At 42.7% G+C, this 17,624-nt stretch overlaps 1 protein-coding gene across 3 annotated transcripts in view; it reads right to left on the bottom strand.

Annotated features, from left to right (window-relative positions):
• zgc:92140 (uncharacterized protein LOC447854 homolog) overlaps positions 1–16,542 on the bottom strand; it is a 38,253-nt gene extending 21,711 nt beyond the window's left edge. The window contains exons 1-2 of one of the 3 annotated variants that reach the window (XM_037770493.1): positions 16,454–16,542; positions 16,242–16,307 (exon numbers count right to left, since the gene is read on the bottom strand). The gene's annotated coding sequence lies outside the window, so the exon portion shown is untranslated. Of the gene's footprint in view, positions 1–13,812; positions 13,960–16,241; positions 16,429–16,453 lie in introns of those variants that run through there. The other 2 variants (XM_037770492.1, XM_037770495.1) reach the window with 2 other exon arrangements.
• Positions 16,543–17,624: the final 1,082 nt, after the last annotated feature.

The raw sequence follows: 17,624 nt of genomic DNA, 5'->3' as shown, positions 1-17,624 counted from the left end.
CTCCATAGTGAAATGTGTTGTTGTACAGTTGGGTACAACATGGGTCTTCTTATTTTGGCCATCTTTCTTAATCAGTAATAATAAAATATAACTCACAAAGTTGTTGCTGAGATGTTGGAACGCGGCGACATGGATAAAAAGATGCCAGTTAGTTGATTATACCGGTTTAAAAGAAAAACCCTGAGGCTACAATGAGGGATCATCACTGAGAACTCAAGTCAGGTGTTTTCACTTTCAGTTTTATCTTTCTCTAAAGTGGTTACTGTAATCTGTAATCTGTTGGCAACCAGGTTTACAACCTGGCTGAATGTCTGACTGATCATTTATTTCCCCGTCAGACTTCACTACGTTCCAAGATGAGTCACGTTTTATCTAAAACTCAAACTACTCTCCGAATGTGAAAATATTTGAATATTCAAACGATCTGTCCAAATCCAAAATTTCACAGTGTAGGAGTGCAACAGGCTCCGTCTTGTACTCCAGTAGAGAAGACTTGTAATGTGTTGCACTCGTGATCTGTTGCATGCTCTGCTGTCTTATGAAGAACCCAACCAAAACTGGATTTTTGCGGTCGATACAGCAATCAATATTTGAGATAGCTGATAATAGATATATCTGCCCATATTCATTTTTTTCACATAAACACAACAAGAATTCGTTAAATTCATCTTATTAGAGAATTGTGACCATCAATTGAACACTGATAGACTTTGGTAGACAAACTATAATTGAGACTCAGACTATGTTTCTATGCACTCTTGATATTCTACTGTTATTCAGAATATACTGAATTTGATACGGGTCATGTAAACAGCATATTCCATTTGGATATTCTGAATCAGGCCTTATTCTGAATGGAGCATTTTCCAATCAAGACATGTTGGAGATGCCGATATTATTCAGGTGTTTAGGAGCATTCTTTGGACATGAATACAGCACATTCAGAATATGCGTCTCAATTGGGGTTTTTACGGCAGTTTGTGACACACAGCCTCTTGTCTGTTTGCATCCAGCTCTGTGCGTTGTACACAAACCAACTAGCCGACAGTTTGCAGAGATGCATGACCAAAAGAAAAGAAAACAGAGAAACACACGTATTTTTAAACATAATGAAAGACTTGGATATAAACAGGCTTTTGGATATAGGCAAATATCGCAACGCCGACCTTTTCAAGAAGGTGGCTGAAGGAATGAAAGAGGGAGGCCGTGTTCGCACGGTCCAACAAGTCCACCACTGGTAACGTTAATAAGAGTATACGGCTGCATGTAAACAGGGATATTTGTGGAATATTCATTTTCATTAACCATGTAAACATACATATCTTTTTCAGAATAAGGGCAAAAAACTGAATATTTTGTGCATGTAAACGTATTCATTGTCATAAATTATAAATGTCATCACTGCATGTTCTTGTTTCTGTATATCGGCTTAGCCAGTGTATTGGTCTAGCTCCAGTCTTATGAGTAAACTAGGCAATCATGTTCTCATTGTTGTCGCAAATTGGAGGAAACTAACAAACCAAACGGATAATCATGACGCCAAACCATCAGAGAAACAATGTAAGGAAGCAGTTTGGAATCGACACCATAGATGGAAAACATTACAGTAACATGACAACAAATCTGAAGTCACCCACCAGCCTGTGGCTCATGTGAGGTAACGGAGGTACGTGAATAAAAGGAAACCACATCAATTCTACAGTGTAGTTTAAGATTTTGTTATCTAGGTTGCGAACAAATTAAGTGTTTGAATTTGTTGAAGCAGAGTGTGGGGTTTCTGGCACAATCTTCACCTACTGCCAAGGTGCATGGAGAAGGGGAAAAGTCTGGAGAGGTCAAAACTCCAGCAAGACTTGTTGTATACAGAACAACTTTACTGTTGGACCAGCGCGTTTCGGCTTGTGGCCTTCATCAGGTTCATCATGAAAGACATTACAAACAACATTTAAATATGAAGCAGATAAAAGATTCAACTCATTAACTGATAAGTCCTGATTCATTCCCCTAGGAAATAAACTTTTGAAATAAAAAAATCCTAAATTCTTCACTGTTTTTTCCTGAGAAAAATTGACCAAATTTGTTCAACTTGAATATTTTTTAAAAAGTGGCAGCCCTGTGGTGAGTACAATGCTATAACCAAAACTACAAATATAATCAAGAATCCAGTGTAAATTAATTATCCTTTAAGTCTGCTGTGAATGTGTGAGGTGAGGTGTGCGTGTGTGTTCAGCAGATGATGAGGGAATTGGTGTGTGTGAATCTCTTTCTCAGCTCTCCAGCTGGAGCGACATTCATCTCTGGAGGCTGAGCAGAGATTACACATGAATTTCTCAAAGGGCCCGCAGGTGAGAGGAGGAGGAGGCTGTACCTCGAGAGAGAAAGAGAAAGAGAGAGAGAGAGAAAGACTCAACACACACACACACACATACACACAAGCTCTGGATGTGTGTGTGTGTGGTGTCACCTGTGGCCTGAGCGTGTGTTCTGGTCTAGAGAGCAGCTTATCAGGCTGTTCCAGGCAGCCTGGGACACCTCTCTTACTACCACTATACTGCTCTGGAGCAACTCAATTATGTCTCTCACTCACACACACACACACACTCATAAACCCGCACAGACATGCACAGCTGGGAGGTCTTAATGCACTCTCGGGCACGTTGTCGCAAAGAGACACTAGCGGCAAAGTTTCAATAATAATCTCATCCGGCATAATCCATCTCTTGACAGAGTCGCTGGAATGAGGACTGCACTGGAGGAGGACGAGGTGGTGTGTACCCTGAAACACTGCCGCAGGGGCGCTTGTTATCTGTCAGAGAATCACAGCGCGGTGAAGCTGAGACGCAAACGCCAGAGACGGAGAAAAAGACACTGAGAGAGAGGAGACGGAGAGGGAACTTTCTCTTAACTCTGGGCTATTAGTGTAGAACTGAAGTGAATATTAGATTAGCAAAGCACAGAGAGACTCCTCTTCTGAAACCGCTGACGGAAGTGCGTTGAGAAAATCTGAGCAGCCGTGATAGATTTTTTTTGAAAGTTTCAAAGGGTCTCCTCCAGTGTGTGGGCAGCATCTGTTTGAAGGGCTTTGATTTGTGTGTATTGAAACATCAAATTGTGAGTAGGAGCAGCAGCTAAAAATAGAGCGAGCAGTCCCAGAGCCATTGTTGTGTGCAGGGATAATGCTAGGCTGTGTGAATGTGGAAGCCAAGCTGCTATTACTTGGGTTATACATATATAAGCTACAGCTAGTAGGGCCCGACTATTACGAAGCCAAATACGGCTATAAATAACCGGCTGTGAGGTCTGTAATGAGGCAGAGAGATGCTGCAATGACACACAGATCAGTTATGTGTTGAAATTCAAGGAGTCGGGTCAAGAAGGCGAAAGTGGCATGTTTTGCAAGACGCTCAGACGCGGCTTCTTTTATTACTCAATACTCCTGGTCTGTTTACTCTTAGGAAATAATGGTGAAATCTGCTAAATCCTCCATGGACAGCTATTTTGGGGGGATGCTTCACTTGATGAAAGATGCACACTGTTGATTTTGCTGCTATTAGGGCTGTCTAAAAATATAAATTTTTTGGCTTCAAAGCTTCAGTGAGAAATGTCTGTCCCCATCACCGTTTCAGTGCCGCACTACTGTACACACACGCAACTCTACACACAACAGCGACATCCATCTGAGAATAACTAATAATAATTCATGTTGAATATGAATAATGTGGGATTATTCCTTATTTCATGAGCTATTTGGGGATGTATACTTTATTATTACATACTTATATAAAAACTAACTAAATAAAAAAACCTGAAGCAATCAAATACTGATTTGGAGGTCGATTACCATGGCAACGGTCGATGCTTCGGAGCATTTGGTTCAGCCCTAGCAGCTATATATTAATCAAAAATCAAGTACTTTGAAGACAATCCAATCATTTTAAAAAAGAAATATGATTTTGTTCTGATTTTGTTGTGTCAAACACACATTGTTTGTCCTAAATCAGGCCTAAATCAGTGATTCCCTTGCACTGTAGTTGGATTCTCGCGATGTCCCGAGATCATGCGATAATCGCGGGATAAAATGTCACACAAAAATCTATCCCGTCAGGCTCCAAGTAATGCATTTGAGTCTGGCTCACCAGACAACGGATCAATCAGCGTCCTGTGAGGAGCTACTAGCAGCTACGGGCGTGGTTTAGGTGTGTGAGACCCGGTGAAACCGTTGTGTGAGACGACATAGTGAGGCGACTGTTCATTCTAAACAATTTTTGCGGCTCCTGAGGTTAGCGTAGCCGAAGAACGTATATTGCCAAGAAGTGAAAGTGAATTGGTCGTTCCATTGCAACGTCAGCACCCTGCAGCAAGGCTACACTTCTGCCATTTTGGACTGAAAGCGACTACCAGACGCAAGTAAGACATCTGCACAAAAGTAAAACTAAATTGTTTCTATTCTATTGTCATATTCTACCGAAATGGCCTGTGTTGAACAATAAAATATTATAAATATTTTCAGTCCAAATGGCGGCAGCTGCTGTTGTCAAAAAGACACCAGAGTTTTGTCTCTTTGCTTCTATACTCTTTGGCATAGCTGCTGCAATAGCATCAGTTATATCAGAACTGGAGAGTGTTTCTTCATCGAAAGAGGAGCAAAGAACGGCACTGAACGTGTAAAGTACAGCGATGACAGGGTCTGGTTAGTGATTCCCCGTCCTCAAATGATTACAACAGTAGGAAATGAGGAAAAAATTAACTTTTGCTACAGAATATTGTGTTTATTTTCTGACTTTTGTCAGCTCTTGGATTGTTTTATTGTCAAATAGTGTCTGGTTTCACCTCATAAAGCCTCTAAAAAATTCTTCAAATGAAACAGTCAGAGAGGAGAAAATTACTTTTTGATTGAACTCCTCACAACTGCTTCATATTTCAAGGGATCTCACAGGCATAAAAAGGGGCTGGGAACCACTGCAATAAAAGAGACTAGACGTTCAGGAATATCCCAGTGTGCAAATGCTTCAGACTCTTTTGCACCCTCTCGCTCTTTTGCATGTGTTTTACTGTACAATGAGATCAGTGCGTACACTTTTAGCATTGGCGACTCCAGCCAGAGTTAGTATACTGACTGAGCTCTACCCAGAGAAGCCGCTCACTGCCACATGCGAGACCACAGCGGGGCGTTGCACAGTGTTGATTTAACCCACAGGACAGCTGGGCCGTGCTGCTCTCAAGCTCGCCGCCTACTCCTGTAGACGCTGAAGTGTGTCAATGGGACAAGCTTAGTCTGGCGAGTCGGCTAAGACCCTCACACCAACCAACTATCTCTCGCTCCTGCTGTCACACACACACAAGCTGAGCCAACATGATCTGATAAACATTCACATCGTCTGAAGGGGATAAGAGTTCTTAATACCAACTGGCACACTCCCACCTCAGGATCCACGCAGCTCGCTCAACATTCATCACGAGCAGAAGCAAAGTAGTAGCCTAATTTAGAGATAGAAATATTGCCGTGATGTCAGTTTGGAGGTCTCTTTCAAACTAAACTTACAGCAGATCTGGCAGAGAGCTTTCTGTCAGTGTTTCACCCCGTGAGCAACCTTAAAGACGTCAAAACAACACAATAAACCTCTGTAACACATAAGGGCTCCAACTCTCTGAAATGCATGTTGAGGCCAAAAGGAATAACTAGAGCTGTCAATCGATTCAAATATTTAATCACGATTAAACGCAAATGAATCACATATTTTTTATCTGTTCAAAATGTACCTTAAAGGGAGATTTGTCAAGTATTTAATACTCTTATTAACATGGGAGTGGACAAATGTGCTGCTTTATGCAAATGTATGTATATATTTATTACTGGAAAGCAATTAATAACACAAAACAATGACAAATATTGTCCTGAAACCCTCACAGGTACTGCATTTAGTATAACAAATATGCTCAAATCATAACATGGCAAACTGCAGCCCAACAGGCAACAACAGCTATCAGTGTGTCATTGTGCTGACTTGACTATGACTTGCCCCAAAACTGCATGTGATTATCATAAAGTGGGCATGTCTGTAAAGGGGAGACTCGTGGGTACCCATAGAACCCATTTACATTCACATATCTTGAGGTCAGAGGTCAAGGGGAAACATCCTGTAAATTAAATATTGCCATAAAGCAGTCCTGCTCATTGATTTGCAATTTGAATATTGCCAGCAATTGCTTAATACACCCAAAGATATTAAAGTAAGTGGTATCAACCTCTATGTTATTGACATGGCGGTGTATATATATGATTGTATTTCCGCGGTATTTTATACCAGAGGCGGGTCCACCTCTCCTGAAAGAAAAGACGCCCTCCACTAACATCATAAAAACATGTTTATGAGATAAAACATTAACCTTAAAGGAAGAAGACCAGAGGCACTGTTTCACATCTCACTGTCTCATTTAACCCCTTGTGACCCGCGAACGGGCGATCCCGACCTACTTTACTGTCTCTCAGAGGCTGTGGCAGGTTCAGCTTTAGAGCTAGAGTGAAAGTAAAGATATCATATAAAACCTAAGGAATCCATTGGTACCAACCATGTCATACTAGCTTGTCGGGAAGGAGGTTGAATAACGCTAGGCTAAATTTTGGCGAGAAAAAACTGGCCTGGACATTTTCAAAGGGGTCCCTTGACCTCTGACCTCAAGATATGTGAATGAAAATGGATGGATGTAGTATAAATGTGTTATTTCCGCCTATTCTAAAATGGTGTATTTGTATATTTCGGCATACTGGGGTCCCTAAACAGTCTTGGAATTACATACATTGGGTATCACTGTAAAGCTGAGACTCTTGTGGATCCAATGAGCCCAACTGTATTCATGTGTGATGATGTTAGTCCCCATAGTAGCCATTTCATTGTACTGCGACCTATTTTTTGAAACTTAACCTCACTGTATAAAATGACCTGTGGTGACCTCTAGTATGATCACAGCCTCATGAAACTTTACAGCCACAAACTAGAGACCTAGAGCATTCAGAGGATGGATGGCTTTCCTAGCTAGATTGACATTAAGGGGGTTTCTGAGCAGTTTACACAACAGAAGTGCTCGCCATCCAATCACCGAAAAATGCAATTCTTGCAGAAATCTCCAAATGTGAAACGTTTTTGATACCAAATCACAGCATGGCTTTTTCTACGGTGTTCCTCAAGGTCTTGGTGTCTTAATGTGGTATTTTGGAGGGATTATTGATCATTTTTTATCAATTCTCGAGTGGTAAAAAATGGTTAGATTTAGCACTAAATCTGTGTAACAAATGGTTGCTGCAACAACTTATGAGACGTAATAGAGCATGGGGATGTCAATCATATACTTCTATCATAATGTTCTAAACCCTTATACACTTTTACAAGTTATTCATCTACTGCTGACCTGCTTTCTCCCCCTAAAGACCCCCTGTACCCTACTAAAAAAAAGACAAGAACAGGTCTATTGTGGGTCTCAGAGGGTTAATGAGTGTGAACTAAATTGATCATGAGATGAGATGCGTCATATCTTGCTTACTAGTTTGGCTAAACATTTCTCAGGGGGGAAACCCTGCACCACCACTAGCATATTGCAATGCACTGATCAGCTATTACGGAGCAGAGCAGAGCAGCAGAGCGTGGCTCAGCGCTCCATAGTGCAGCATGATGAAGCAGAGGATGAATCTCTGCCATGTCACAGGTGGAGAGATCTGCCCTGCCGCACTGAGTCTCCATGTGACCGCCGCTGAAGTCATCACTTCCCCTCCCTGGCTTTCAAATCTCTTATCAGGAAGTTGAATCACCGCCAGGCACTCCTGCTTACAGTAGCCCTTTGATTGGGAACTGATAAGGGAATCAAACCCATAGAAGAAATAATAACCTGTTACACATCTCCCGAAACGTTCCTCTAGTACTCTTCTCTCTTTTGCTCAGCCAGTTTTTCAGGCTCTGTGGTTGCGCGCTCTGCCTCTGGCACAACGCTGTGTTTGAGAAACCTTCGCACTGGCTGCACACTGCTCAGCCTGTGTGCACGCACGGGTGGTGTTTATGCAAGCATGTATACGCTCACATCTCCCTCTTTGAGTTCCTCCTTTGACAAACTGGCTTGTAAAGAAGGCTTATTCACACGACCGAGAGTAGGTCAACTCCCACCTCATGGTATGCAGGCATGGGCAAGTCTGTGTGTTCGCCAAGTCATATTCATTTGAAGGGCTTGTTCGTTTGCCGTGTGTTATTCCCAGGGATGTCAAAGTTTACTTTATATAAAAACGTTAACGCTAATGTGTTTTAACGTCACTAATTTCTTTAACTCATTAGTGCGATTTGCAATTTTTTAAAGCTAGAGTGAAGATAATGGCATCATATGAAACTAGAAAACTTGATGAATCCATTGGTACCAACCATGTCATACTAGCTTGTCACAAAGGAGGCTAAATAACGCTCCAAACTTACGCTAAATTTTGGCAATCTGAAAAAAAATCATGTGCCTCGGTGTCCTCCGGTGCTCCTAACGGCATCTGCAAGATTTCACAGACCGGAGGAAAACAACCAATCAGAGCCGAGCTGGAGCCTTGCCGTCTATGAGCGGCTGTCAATCACTCGCAAACTCTGATCAAACGGTCAAACTAGGCAGCGCTGATCGAATATGAATCAATATCCTGTTACTGTAATGCCTATTTCTTTCCTCAACATCTTGTAGTGTACTGTTTAGCTGGTAGATGAGAAGTTTGTGACCAGACAGCCATGTTGAGATCAGATGAGGAAATAACAAGCACCGCCCACCAGCCGGAGCACAGCCAATAGGAACGCTCTCTCTCTGAAATGACCTGTGATTGGTCAAAGTCTCCCGTCATGGGCTAGATTTTCTAAAGCCTGAAAACAGAGCCATGAGGAGGTGCAGAAGTCTAGTTTTCTCTCAGAATACTTGATTAACAATATGCTGAAAGGTTATTATGGAATTTTTGCCCAATTATGCCAAAAATATACTGCCTTCCTGTCGCTTTAACATCACGTTTGCTCTGAAAGCAAAAACTTAAACGTCGTACCTGAAGTTGCTTCACGACACTCTGCTGGAGAATCGTCGCCGTGTGCTGCAGAGTGTGTCCAGAGTGTGTCCAGAGTGTGTCCAGAGTGTCTTTGCCTCTCTCTGTGTGACAGAGCCGAGTTTCAGTACAACTCCTGGGCCAACGCGCCATAATATTTACTCTAGCCAGGCAGCAAATGCTGCACCTCTCCTCTTGTCCCAGTTTAAGCACTCCATCAGTCTGACAAGCCTGGGAAGCCGTGCCAACACACACACACTCTCACACACACACACACACACACACACACACACACACAGGCTGGTGGACAGTAAAGGATTCTCTCCCGAGTGGTGTGCTGCTGCTGCTGCTGCTTTAAGTGTACATCTCCATCCTCGAGTCTCTCTCGCTGTCTGCTGTTGTACGAGCAGCGGCTCCTTCCTCTTTCTTACTGTTGTAATGAGGGTGACAAGTGGTCAGGGAGGGAGGGAGGGAGGGAGGGAGGGATGGGCGTAGACACAGAGAGGGGGGGAGAAGGAGGTAGATACAGGAGCTCCTCTGTTCTGTTGGGTGAAACCGAAGCCTGGCTGCGTGACTGACAATGAGAGACATTGCGCATAGCTGAGGCATGTGCTGGTTAAGATATAAGAGCAGGTTTTACATAGACTGGCAAGAGGCCTATGTTTTTACTACGGCAGTAGTGAAACTGAGAGGTCTGCATGCCTCTTTACCATTTCCTTTCACTACCGAAGAGAGAGCGAGAGAGGGATGAAACAAAGGAGGGAAAGCAGAAGGTGGTCCAGGTAGAACCGAACCATACAAAAACGGATTGTTCCCCCTTATACAGGCCAGGCCGGAGGATAAAATGTCTCCTCCTGAGGCCTGTTACTGGCTGGCGTTTGTACCAGTGGCTTCTCAGGAGCGAGACGGATTCCCTGAAAGAGCAAAAAAGCAAGTAGTCATGCCCGTTTTTATTCCCTCCAATACTACTCCGTTCTGCTGCTTCCAGTTGAGGTAAAAGCAGGTCAGAGCCATCGAGGTGGTCGGTGGGTGAAAAGCATGCAGGATCAAACGGGTGGAGAAGTTGACATGAAGCAGCCAGCTCTCAGTCTGACGGTTTAGTCCAACGTTGACTTTTCTAACGCGCACTTTGCAGAGTTCTTTACCTAACCTTTGGTTTGAGATCTTGCTCTATTCTTAAGAATGTATTTAACAGGTGTATTTTTGGACTTCACAGTCTGTAGCAAAAGCACATCTTTCTGTCCTGGCTGCGGTTCCTCTGAAGTAAAAGATCTGCTGCTGATTGTAGACATATAAAAAAGGTGTTCAGCATTGTGGTTTATGTTCTTACTATATAGGGCTGTCAATCGATTACAATAGTTAATCGTGATTAGTCGCACGTTTTTTATCTGTTCTAAATGTACCTTAAAAAGGGAGATTTGTCAAGTATTTAATACTCTTATCAACATAGGAGTGGACAAATATGCTGCTTTATGCAAATGTATGTATATATTTATTATTAGAAATCAATTAACAACACAAAACAATGACAAATATTGTCCAGAAACCCTCACAGGTACTGCTTTTAGCATAAAAAAATATGATTAAATCATAACATGGCAAACTGCAGCCCAACAGGCAACAACAGCTGTCAGTGTGTCAGTGTGTTGACTTGACTATGACTTGCCCCAAACTGCATGTAATTATCATAAAGTGGGCATGTCTGTAAAGGGGAGACTCGTGGGTACGCATAGAACTCATTTTCATTCCCATATCTTGAGGTCAGAGGTCAAGGGACCCCTTTGAAAATGGCCATGACAGTTTTTCCTCGCCAAAATTTAGCGCAAGTGTGGAGCGGTATTCAGCCTCCTTTGCGATAAGCTAGTGTGACATGGTTGATACCAATGGATTCATTAGTTTTCTTATCTATCACAAGTTGCATTAATGCGTTAAAGAAATTAGTGGCATTAAAACAAATTTGCATTAACTTCGGCTAGTTTTTACTATCATTGCTTTTCATGTATTCAAGTCCTCCACCAAAGAAATTCTTAGTCGACTAACACTGTTACGACTTTGTCAACTAATCGATTAGTTGATTTTATCGTCCACAAAGTCAAAGTCAATCACACAAAAGCATCACTTTATATCATGTGTTTACTAGAGATGTGCTCATACATTTCTCGGAAATAAGTATAATCTTAGCCGACGAAGACCAAAACGACCGATTAGTCGACTAATCGACAGCCCTAATTCAAGTTTAGTCTGAGTGAGCGAGTGCTGGTTCATCACATTTACCAACAGACAGCTGCACATGGCTGATAGAGCCTCGGCCTCCTCCAACACAGCAGCCACACAAGGTCAAACATGCTTATGTTTTCTCCTCCAAATCCATCTGAATTGCTAACAAACCAACCCACAACCGGCAAAATAAAAGAATACCGGCATTAATATTAATTAGAAAGCACAGCTGAGGAAAAATAAATATCAATCTCTGCGTAATTGGCGAGCATGCTGCAGGATAATTGGCGAAGCCGTCTCGGATGTCAGTCTGTGTGTGTGTATGTGTGTGTGTGTGAATGAAACACATTGAAATGTTTGCCTGCTCGAGGAGCCCTTCACCAACGAGCTGCAGATGAGCCCGTGTTTCATGTCTCACTACGGCTGGTGTGATACATCCACAGTGTTCTTTCACATGCAAACCAGCGCTTTTCCTCGTCCATTATCCTGCACAGTAACACACAGACACGCCACAGCCAGGAAACCTTTCATTCAATAGACTATTTAACAGTTTTTAATCAACTGCACAAGAGACTAATGACACCTAACATGAGGTTATTATAATTCACAACCCACAGTTCAGTTCAGTGCAGTGCTGGGTAATGTGGCTGAAATCATTACCAGAAATTAAGTATCACGTATGCAGAATCACAAAACACGGTCCAGATGAGGTAGCAAACAAATGTTCTGCATTTAAACCTAATTTAACTGTTGGTTTCTAATTACAGCTTACCCGAAATTGGTTAGTTTGCCACAACAGAAATTTAGAGCTAAAACAATTAGTCGATAAACGAACAATTAATCAGCAAGTATTTTTATAAACGGTTAATCCTTTCACTCATTTATCAAGCAATAAATGCCGAACATTCCCCACACTCAAATTTGATGCTTTTTTTGGTCATAAATGATAAATAAGGCAGAAGTGTTCATGGAAGAGCTTAAAGGTGGAAAGGGACTCTGCGGATCGAACAGAGTTCGGTAACTCATTCCCCCACCGGTGGACAACAGAGGGGAAGAGTCTACAGTAGCGAGCGACTTCAGGCCCTGTTGTGCTGGGCGTACCAGGTGCCTTTCATTGGCCGAGCGTAGTGGGCGAGAGGGAGTGTAGACCTGGATGAGGGAGTTCAGGTAGGCCGGAGCTGTTTTTGTTGCTGTTTTGTAAGCGAGCAACTGGGTTTTGAATTTGATGCGAGCGGCAACTGGGAGCTAGTGGCGGAATATGAATAGCGGAGTGACGTGTGCTTTTTTGGGGTTGGTTGAAGACCAGTTGCGCTGCTGCGTTCTGGATCATCTGCACTGACTGGTGACGGCTGTGCAGACATCGGCCACTATCGGAGCCCAGTTCCGCCGACAACAATAGTTTGTAAAATGTCCAATCGATCTACCTCTAGTAGAAAAGCAACTAGAACGAACAAATATTACATATTAAACGTCACATCTAAATATGACATAAAGTAAAGAAGTGTTTGTGCACAAATCAGAAGAATAAAATGGTTTGCGAAGCAGGAGTGTGCTGGAAGGTAAGCCCAATACAGCAGTATGTTTGTGGTTATTTTATTTTCCCTATATCACTTGTCTTCATATTAAATATTTGGGCTTTTCCTGAAGGTTGTGAACGCTCCATTTCTTTTCTCACATCATCAGCCCAACAGCAGAGTTATCGTTAACAAGGAGAGCCGGCCTGCAGAGATCCAATCAGAAACCATTTTATCTACGGTGGAGATGGGAAACAGATGCGTTCTGTCTGATGGGAAAACACTGTGCAGAGATTCACACAGCACTTCAGAGTGAGAATAAGAGATAAGAAAAGAAGAAGAAAAAAAACGAAAAAAAAACTGGCAAGCTAAATCAGTACTGTCTCCACGTCCCATCCCAACTGGACTCTGAACACAAACTGCCCTGTAAACACAGTCAGGGGCACACAGAGAGAGACACTGCTTTATCATGGGACGGACACATACGAGCTGAGCACGCATGCAGAGCTGCAGAGTCAACCCCTGCTGACTCAGAAGGCAGACCAATGGCAGAAATAGCCCCAAACTGCACGTCGACTGCAATGCACAAACCAGAAATAACAAATCAGATGATAACGACACGAGTGCAGTTTTTAGGTTTCTCGCTGCAACATTTCCTGCTCTGATTATTCAGTCAGGTAGACGAACCAATCGGCCAGCGAGCCCCCCCCCCTCAGTCAAACTGACAGACACACAGAACCCAGAGGGATCAGGTTGTGCTGGCCTTGTGCTTCCTGCTCAGCAATATATAGACTACCTCATCACACCTGACAGCACTAAGCACTGCCGCTCAGAGAACAAAACAAAGCAAACACAAACTGGATGCAAGAGAGACAGTCATGGGAACTCCCTCCCCACGCCTACACACACACACACACACGGAGACAGACAGAAGACATCCTGGTAACCATGGAAACCCTCCACCACCTCCTCACACGGACCGTGACATCACGGGCATTGCATCATGACCCAAACAGGGGGCCAAAGCAATCGCCTGACCTGCTGGTAATCAGCTCAACCGGTGAGGAGGAGGAGGCCACAGGTGGAACCACTATAGGACGGACCGGACGGGGAAGATGATGGTGATGGTGATGATGATTGAGGAGACGAGGAAGGACCAAGAATAGATCCTCCTGCCTCGGAGAAAGAGACAGAGAGGAGGAGAGAGGAGTGAGGAGGAGGAGGAGGAAGAGAGTCTATTTTGCTAGCCCACCGGAAACTAAAAGCCATATGTGAGCAACGACTCATGAACACATAAATACGCTCTGTGATGAGCAAGTGAGGGAGGCAGATGGATGAAGACAGGCAGATAAATCAAGTAGGGGTGGGGGGGGGGCGTGCAACATCCACTCACTGGATTGCTGCTACGTGATGGTAACCTATATAACCCTGATGTAAGCTGCTGGTGACAGGACAGGATGCTATGCTCTGTAATGCTGGCCACACCAATCTGCTTTCACACCAGGGTGCTGCACAGCCACCAGCCACCAAATGGATGTAATGGACTGGTGTTGATCACCTGGGGAAATCTACAGTAGCTAATGGCCATATGGTGCACTTAAACACAGCCGCCAGGAGGGCAGTTATATCGAGTCCCTTTGGTGATGTACAGTATGTGCTTACACACATACCTCCATGTGCTTACACATAAATAGAAATAACATAATCAAGAATACAATAATAAAAACTAAAATAGTTGTCAAATGTTCTGGAAGTTATAAATAATACAAATAGTGCAAAGAAATAAAAACTGGATGGATATACGTGGACTGGATTATTATGTGCAGCATGTACATGTGGAGATGTCTACTGTATGTACACTGAGTATAGGATTTATATTTACAGTGACAGGTCTGTACATATTATAATATGTACATAAAGTGACAGATGTCATGTACATATTGCATTAAATGTGTATTAAAGGCTGTAAATTACAATCTAAAAATGTGCGTTAAAGACTGTAATTTATCATCTTAAAATGTGCATTAAAGACTGTAAATCATAACCTAAAAATGTGCATTAGACTGTAAATTATAATCTAAAAATGTGCATAAAAGACTGTCAATTATAATCTAAATATGTGCATTAAAGACTGTAAATTATAAACTAAAAAATTTGCAAAAATATGCATTAAAGACTGTATATTATAATCTAAAAATGTACATTTAAGACTGTAAATTCTAATCTAAAACTGTGCAAAAATGTGCTTTAAAGACTGTAATTAAAATCTAAAAATGTGCATTAAAGACTATGAATTATAATCTAAAAATGTGCAAAAATGTGCATTAAAGACTATGAATTATAATCTAAAAATGTGCATTAAAGACTATGAATTATAATCTAAAAATGTGCAAAAATGTGCATTAAAGACTGAAAGTTTCAATCAAAAAATGTGCATCAAAGACTATGAATTATAATCTAAAAATGTGCATTAAAGACTGTAAGAATTATAGTCTTTGAGAGTGGATAAGCAGTGGATAATAGTGTCTGAGGGGGTGAGGAAGGATACATGTGAAGTTGGCTGAGTTTTAGTTAACGAGCTGCAAATGAGTCTGTATATCAAATCTAATTCTGGCTGCTGTGGATTTCCTATTATTATCCAGCAGCTCCTGTGTCTTCCCTCTGAGGCAGACAGCAGTAATGAGCAACAACCAACAGCACTTTCTAAAAAAGCTGGTCATGTGTTGGTGGTCAGCAGAAGCTTTTTTCCTCCTGTCATGCTATGTGTGGAGCTCCACAGCAGCAGCAGCAGCAGCGGTGGCAGCAGCAGCCTCTAGCCGGCCACAGAGCTCTGTCCTCGGCTCAACAGCTGTGTCCAGCTGCGCTCCAGGGAGAGACACTGGGGCGCTTTGTTCTGCAGAGTTGTGGGCAAAAAGAGGGAGTGCAAACGGTCTCCCTGTATGTGTGTGGATGCATAGTTTCATTTCCACTAAGGTGAACCTGGCCTGTAGCCTCCACTAACCCACCAGGTCCAGCGTCTATCCCTGGATGTTTCTCCCCCCACACCAGGCGGCCTTGCCTGGGAGAGGGGAGCACCAGGACAGGGTGGCACAGCTACACCAGACCAGACCAGGATGTGTGGAAAATTTCAAATGCACTGGAGCCAACACTGGCCGATTCGAGCCATGCACATTCACAAACCCAGAAAAAAACCCCTCTCGTGTCTTGAAATGATGAGAAAGAAAGCTGCATTATTGTTGCAGAGAGCCCCAACTAAACATGGACAGATGCGAAGCCCCAGTCAGTGAGCAGCAGCAGCAGGAAGGAGAGGAAAGCAAAGCGCCGGGTAATCACGGTTTGCACTCAGGAAACAACAACAAAAGAGAGGAGTGAAAGAGAGAACCACAAAGCAGGACAAGGAGCTCCGGGTTTCATTTCTCTGGAGGATATGTGACACCTAGCAAAGTAACATTCACGCTGGTACTTACTCAGATGAACCGGTTCCGCTCGGTCCACTGGAGGGTCGGTTCTTCCGGCTGAGAGTCGTGCGGGATCTGCGGAGAGAGACCGGAGAGAGAGCTTCAGAGCCTCGAGGACTGAGCGTAAACTGTGGCTTGCGTCATTTCACCAGGATGCCACTATTGCGCGCAGCAATGCAGCCATCTTGCTGTGGTGAGGAGTGCCCAACACACAGACTCACCAATCACTGCTGGAGCTGGAGCCTGAGCTGCTGCTGCTGGGCTGATTCTGGTCCCCAGTAAATGAAAGTGATCCACCAACAAGCTCTTTTAGTATTTACCAGTAGAATGCAGTGGAAATGCATTTACAAAAAAAAAAAAAATGGACTGCATTTTCTTACATTTTATTCATAAAAATACTCCATGTTTGGTGCTTTAATCTATTAGTGTAAAGTACATTTACTCAAGTACTGTATAGGCTCCTTAAGTACAATTTGGAGTTATTTGTGCTTTACTTAAAACTTCTGTTTTCCTTTAGTGTGTTATGTAGTTTTTTTGTGCATGTAAAAGGTCTGCAAAGTTACAAAGTCCACTCCAAAGGGAGTTACTCTCACAGAAACATTTATCCTGAACTGTCTGAAACGCCTTGCTTGAAGTCCTGCCTTTTCTTCCGTAACGTAGTGATGCCACCAAGTAACACATTCACACTTTTGTTGAATTTTTCCTTATCGTGAGTTTTTAAATCACAAAGTCGACACCGAAGAGAGTTACTTTTCCCTACAGAAACACTGCTCCTGAAACGCCTCACTTGAATTCCCACTTTTCCTCCTGTAACGTGGTGATGTCACCATGTACGACACTTTGCCTTGCGGCTAGTTTTGGCACGCCCTCAAACAACACTGGTTGGAGCGGAGCTGGAGCGGAGTCCGAAGAGTTTGTGATTCAGTTGACCAATCACAACAGAGCGGGTCCAGCTGACCAATCAGAGCAGACTGGGCTTTTCGGGAGGGGGGCGGGGCTTAAACAGAGCGTTTCAGACAGAGGGTGAAAATAGGTGCTGCAGCACAGCTGGTATGGGAAAAATAAGGCTTTTTTTTTTTTTACTTTAAAGTATGTAAACATGTTCTAGTAGAATCCCCAAATATTGGTATGCACCTGAATATAGGCATAATAGATCCTCTTTAAGTATTTCTGATATTTTATCAACTAAGTGAAAAGTAGCTCCACCTTGACCAGCTGTGACATTAAAATGTAACTTGTATAATAATCCAATAATATAAAATATCATAATATTCTCTTAAAGTGGCAATTCTGCCCAACAAATACATTTATTTTTGATACTTAAAGTACATTTTGTTGGTAATACCTTTATACTTTTAATTCAGTATTTGAATGAAGAAAACTCCTTGTAAC

This window comes from Sebastes umbrosus, chromosome 5 (genome assembly GCF_015220745.1).
Source record: "Sebastes umbrosus isolate fSebUmb1 chromosome 5, fSebUmb1.pri, whole genome shotgun sequence".
NCBI classification, from domain to species: domain Eukaryota; kingdom Metazoa; phylum Chordata; class Actinopteri; order Perciformes; family Sebastidae; genus Sebastes; species Sebastes umbrosus.
Note: the sequence above shows the minus strand (reverse complement) of the source record. Positions and strands in the feature narration are given on the sequence as shown.